The sequence below is a fragment of the Lynx rufus genome, unplaced genomic scaffold, assembly GCF_022079265.1.
Source record: "Lynx rufus isolate CCGP_SWC_20201006 ecotype Redwood Valley unplaced genomic scaffold, mLynRuf1.p SCAF_20, whole genome shotgun sequence".
Lineage (NCBI taxonomy): Eukaryota > Metazoa > Chordata > Mammalia > Carnivora > Felidae > Lynx > Lynx rufus.
The window spans coordinates 7,936,606-7,942,605 of record NW_025814835.1 but is presented as its reverse complement, the minus strand read 5'-3'; positions in this window follow the sequence as shown (position 1 = coordinate 7,942,605).

Genomic DNA, 6,000 nt, shown 5'->3' with positions numbered 1-6,000 from the left:
CTGTTCTCCAAGATCTGTGTAAACCCATCACTCTTAGAATAAAACTAAAACTCCTTACCTACAAGGCCTGACATGATTTGCGACCCCCCCACCCATGTCTCCCGCCCTCACCATGCCACCTTCATTTCCTGCCTACCCATTACTCTTCACCATGCTCTAGCCCTACCCGTCTTCCTTCTTCCTCAAGTAGCCAAATTCTCTCACACCTCAGAGATTGTTCCAGAAGGCTTCCCTGCCTGGGTCTTCACATTGTTTTCTCAACCTTATCTTTCAAGTTTCAGAGCAAAGATGACTTCCTCAAGGAGGCCCTCCTGGATTGACTCCTACAAGAGAGGCAAGCCCTCCCCCAGTTACTATCTGTCTCATGATCCTGTTTATTTCCTTTGCAGCACATCTGTAATCTAGACTTTTCTGTCCATTTGCTTATTTAGTGTCAATTCTTCCCTACTCTCTCTTCCCCCATTCCCACTAAATTAATCCCTTTAAGGGTGCTTTAACTTCCTCATTCCTTATCCACCACACCAAAAACTATGCCTAGAATATGGTGGATGCTCAATTAACATTTGCTAAAATATCCCCTGCACCTAAAACTAGCCTGGAACCTAACATAAGTCCTGGAACATAGATGCTCAGTAAATATTTGTTGATTCCTGAATGAGCGGAAGCTGCAGTCTGGATCTGTGCATCTCACCAGTCACATGATCCGGCCTCTGCCTTCTTGAATGAGAGAACACTGGAAATTTCCTGTAATCGTTCCTAGGGTTGCTCTACCAAAGCATCGCCAACGGGGTAACTTAAAATAGCAGGGATTTGTTCTCTCACAGCTCAGGAGGTCTTAAGTCTGAAGTCAAGGTGTTGGCAGGGACACGCAACCTCCAAAGGCTCCAGGGCAGAATCTGTTCTTGCTTCTCACACCTTCTGGTGGTCATCAAGAATTGTGGGCATTCCTTGGATTGTACTGCAGGACTCCACTCTCTGCCCTCATCTTTGCCTGGCGTTCTCCCCGTGTGTTTTTGTCCAGATTTCTCTCAGACAAGGATCTGTCCGTGGGATAGGGCCCACTCTAATCCAGTATGAGCTCATTTTAAATTGATTACATCGGCAGAGACTATTTTCAAATAAAGTCGCATTCACAGGGACGGGGGTTAGGACTTCAGCATATCTTTTGGGGGATACAATTCAACCCACAGCAGTACCTAACACAATATTTATACTGGCAGCTCCAAAGGGAAATTTTCCTTTCAACTTTGACTTTTCTCTGACCTCTGCTTTGGTTTCCCTGCTTAGATTGGAAGCCAGCCCTGAGTCTAGGCAATTCACTTAACCAAGGCTCGGATTCCCTCTGGGCCCTCCAAAGTCCTTCCCTCTGGAAGCCAAGACCCGATATGTTCACTCAACCCTGTGGTTCCCAAGTGCTATTCATTCCTAAGGAGCCTACCACTGATACACTAGAATAGCTTTCACCTGACATCTAGCCTATTGGATCGCTAGAAAGATTTAATATTCATTCTAGTTGTATAATTTAATTGCATTACAAGCTGTTTCGGTTGGGTAGAGGAGATAGTCTGGGAATCTAATGACCATTTACAACATTGCATCTTTCCTTAGAAACATTGAATTGTAAGTTAAATATATAATCTAAATGACAAATAAACTCTTACAATGTAATTGCATAGGTAAATTGGGGAACACCTAAATATAAAAAGTTAAAAATGATGCAAGAATCAAATAATATGAGAGTAATATATGGGTCACAGGGTAATAAATTACTGATGACACCTAAAAGTGCTATTGGTTCTAAGAAGGTATTTGTATTTTAATAACTCGAAACCTAAAGGAACAAAATTCTAATATAGAATATTAGTTGATGCCCTAGGAGGTACAGTATTCCTTTTTTTTTTATGATGTGTCAGGACTTTCTAATGCATTAGAATCATAAACATAGTTATAAATTTACTTTTTCGTAAATGCTGGCTCTAGCTTTTGAATCCAGTGACCAAACAACCCACTCTGTCTTGCCATAGAAAAGGGATTCTCTAAGAGATGGGTTTCTGCACAGCTATCAATGTCACTGGGAGGGGAAGCCGTAATGGCAGTTCAAGACTACCTTGAACTGGGCCATAGGAGTTCTGGCTCTCTGCCCGCTGTAGGGAAGAATTCTAACACATTCTTCCATTGTTGGCTTAATGGGGGGTGAGGATTATATACTGGGTTATTCTCTACAATAGAACATAGCTCCTAAATTTCCAGGAGAGGCAAATACATGCCATTGATTCCTTATAATAATGGGTATTTGCTAGATTTTTTTTTTTTTTTCTGCACTAAATCCACAGGGTTACTTTACATCGTGAAAGCTTCCTAAGCAGTCAGAAGGGCCCTGGATCCTGGAAGTGGAGTAGGTAGGAAAGAGTGAGGTATTTCTTCAAACTGTCTACAGATAGGAATCTTTGACCTGAAACAGAGAATAATGTGAAGCTAAGCTGCATGTACCATGGACTCATTCTATGGGAACAACGTTTTGCTGGAGAGCCACCATTGTGAGTAAACAGGTGTCCCCATACCTTCTGCCAGGTCTTAAAAATCCTCAAAGCTCATTGTTCTGGTAACATGCCTTTGACTTCAGCATGCTCCCGGCTAGCAGAATCTAGCTGCTTATTAAAATTGCACAGACATTTTTCAGGAAAGCAAGTATTTGTCACTTCCCAAAGGAAAAACCAGCCACCCTTTAAAGAAGTGGATCTTAAAAAGGGTTTTGGAAGTCCATTTATCATGGGGCCATTCTCAAATAGATGGAGAGAGGAATGGAATATTCCTATTTATTTATCCCACATTTCTTAAATCCCTACTGTGTGAAAAATCTTCATTCAAGGCATTAGTAGCATAGTGCAAATATGAACAAGACAAAGCATCTGCATTCAAAGGAGGAGAGAGAATTGTTGCAACTTAGGGGAAAGTGTGAAGGGTGACTCTAAAAGAGGTTGAACCCAAGGTAGGGTTTCTTAATAGGATGACATCACTTCTGACTGGGCAGATCTGAACCTTGCCTGATGATAAGATTTTCAACAAAGAATCAGAAAGTACGGCCGGGTGAAATGGAAGAACATTCTAGGAACAGAGAAAAGCATGAGTTCAGGCATAGGGCGGGGCCTGCCTGGAGAAGCAGTTACCCAGTGTGGCCTATCGAGGTGTGATACGAGGAAGTGCACTGTGAGGCTGGAGAAGCAGGTTGGGTTCAGCTCTCAAAGAGCTTTGACGCCAGGTGCCTGAGTCACTATGTTATCTAGCAGGAGGAAGGCAGGGTGAACACAGAACTTATTATCTGCGTTGGAACGATTTTGACACGACAAATGGCACTCTAAACATTTGCGCCAGAACAACAGTCACGACCTGGGTACTGGTCTGGGCAAACTGGGTCCTATGGTCACACTAGTAACTGGGAGAATCTGCACAGAGGTGCTTGACTTGGAAGGAGAGTTCCAGAGAACAGAGGACACAGCACGTGGCAAGTAGGCCTATTCATTCCCACAAAATACCACAAACTGGATGCTTAACACAACAGACATATATTCTCTCACGATTCTGAGAACTTGAAGTACAAAATCAAGGTGTTGGTAAGGTCATGCTTCCTCTGAAGGCTCTAGGGGAGGATCCTTTCTGGCCTCTTCCTAGCTTCTGGTGGCTGTCTGTCCTGCTATCCTTGCAGTTCCTTGGCTTGTGGATGTATCCCTGCAACCCCTGCCTTCCTAGTGTGCTTGCTCCCTGTGTGTCTTTATGGGGTCTTTCACTGCGTGTCTGTCCCGTGTCTCTTCTCTCATAAAGAAATCAATGACATCAGATTAAGGTGACTCGTACCAATTTAACTACATCTGCAGAGACACAATATCCAAACAAAGTCACATTCTGAGGTTCTGGGGAGGACACGAACCTTTGGGGGACACTCTTCAACACAGCAGATGTACCAAAGAAGGAACATGTATGAGTAGAGGATAGCTCGGGATCCTCAAAGACAGGAAGGTGGGAGGCAGCAGAGGGCAGTGGATGGGAAGGGGAAAGGGAAGTGGAGGGTGTGGAGTTTTGCTAATTCGGGCAGCTTCCCCCAGGGGCCCGGAGGGTGGAAAGCTGCCAGCGTACCCCATCCTGCTTCCACCCAATTTTCTCAAGTCTCGGCTCTTCCCCCCCCCCACCCCCCGCCGCCTTTCTGGAAGGAGGGAAGACGTTTATTTAATACTAGAAATCAAACCAGACTTTAAAGAGATGGCATGCAGTTCAAGTCATGACTCAGCTGCTTTTAACTTTGTCATCTTGGACGAGTCATATGACCTCTGAGTCTGTTTCCTCCTCCATAAAAGGAGGATATTGTTGATGACCAATAAAGGTCTTTCTGGCTCTAGAAGCTGCAACTTTAGGAGGAAAGGTGGAACTATGCTCCCCTAAAGGGACAGCTTCAATAGGACCCTCGGCCATCACCATTTTTAGCAAGTATTTTTATCTAATGACACAGCGTTTTCAGTTGCAAACAACAGAATTTGGTTGTCTGGAGCAAAATAGAAGGCTGTCAGGGGCTGGCACTAGGAACAATCTGGTCCAGTACCCTACTAGGGTGTGTCCAACCCCCTTCCCCTCCCAGGCACCCTCCCCGTTTGCATCGCTTGCTCCAGGGTTAGAGTCTAATCAGCAGTCTCAGTGCGGAGTGTGCTTCTCAGCTGTGCTGGGGATAAGCCAGGATAAGATTTCCCCCAAAGGGAGATTAGGTTGCTGATAAAAGGAAGGGTTGGATGAGAACACGTGTCTATAGCCAAGAAGCATTTGGAATTCAGCCAAGCATGAAGATTTTAATAGATTTTAATTTTAATATTTAGCCACTAGTAACTCTACCCTAACATTGTTGCTGTATTACTAATATGATTATCACTATTATTTTAATCTAGTGGTTAAGAGCTCACATTCTGGAGTCAGAGAGACCTAAGTCTGAATTTTAGTTCTGCCCCATGGCACTGTGTGACTTTGGGAACTACTACTAACATACAAGAAGTCTCGGTTTTCTCACCTGTAATGTGGAAATGAAAACACTGACCTTATAGATAATGGTTAAAATTAGAGGAGATTATATATTTAAAAGCGCTTCGTGCAATGCTGGTCTCATAAAATATACATTACCTAGTAATGATAATCCTTCTGGACCAGGCACCAAATTAAGTGGATTTTGTGCATTATTTCATGTAATCCTCACAGCTATCTGACATAGTTAATATCAAAACTGACTCCCTACCCTGCTTCTTTACAAGTAGAAACTGAAGTCACAACTGAGAACCTTGGTTAAGGTCACACAACTATATGAACTATCAAAGCCAAGGATGCTGGCCAGCTGACAGACTCAGAAGCCCAGGGTTTGACCCTATCTGCTGGAGGAGCCAGCACAGTGCTATGCTAGCTCAGGGCTCACCAGGCCCTTGGCACACCCAACTGCTAGCGATTTCTTTGGATCAGATGATAGATCACTAATCTATCCTTATGAGGCAGCTTAAAGCAAGAGAGGGTGGAGTTGAAAAGTTTGCTTTTCTTATCATTAGTTGTTATTACTGCTAACTTCTCTGACCATTCTATTTAGTCTGCATTCACTGTAATGAGTTATTTGAGAATGGAGTGGCATTTGGATCAGGATAACCATAATGGTACAGGTTTATGCACAAATTCAAGTAAGAACCGAAGATGATAACAAGGATCTCGCGAATCACACACAACAAACGACACCAACCTTCCATGTATTGTTTAATCATAAAAACCGATTGAATCACTTGCTAATCCAATGTTTACATTATTAATCTACACTTTGTTCAAATGAGTATTGTGATATTTATAGAAATTAAGGTCAACTATTTGAACTTTAACTGGATGCTTTACTGAGATACAATTGAGATGTAAATTAATGCTGTAACATTAAGACTTTTTTTCCCTAGCCTCATGTTTCTTTTTTTTTAAAGGTCCCATTTCAGAAACACA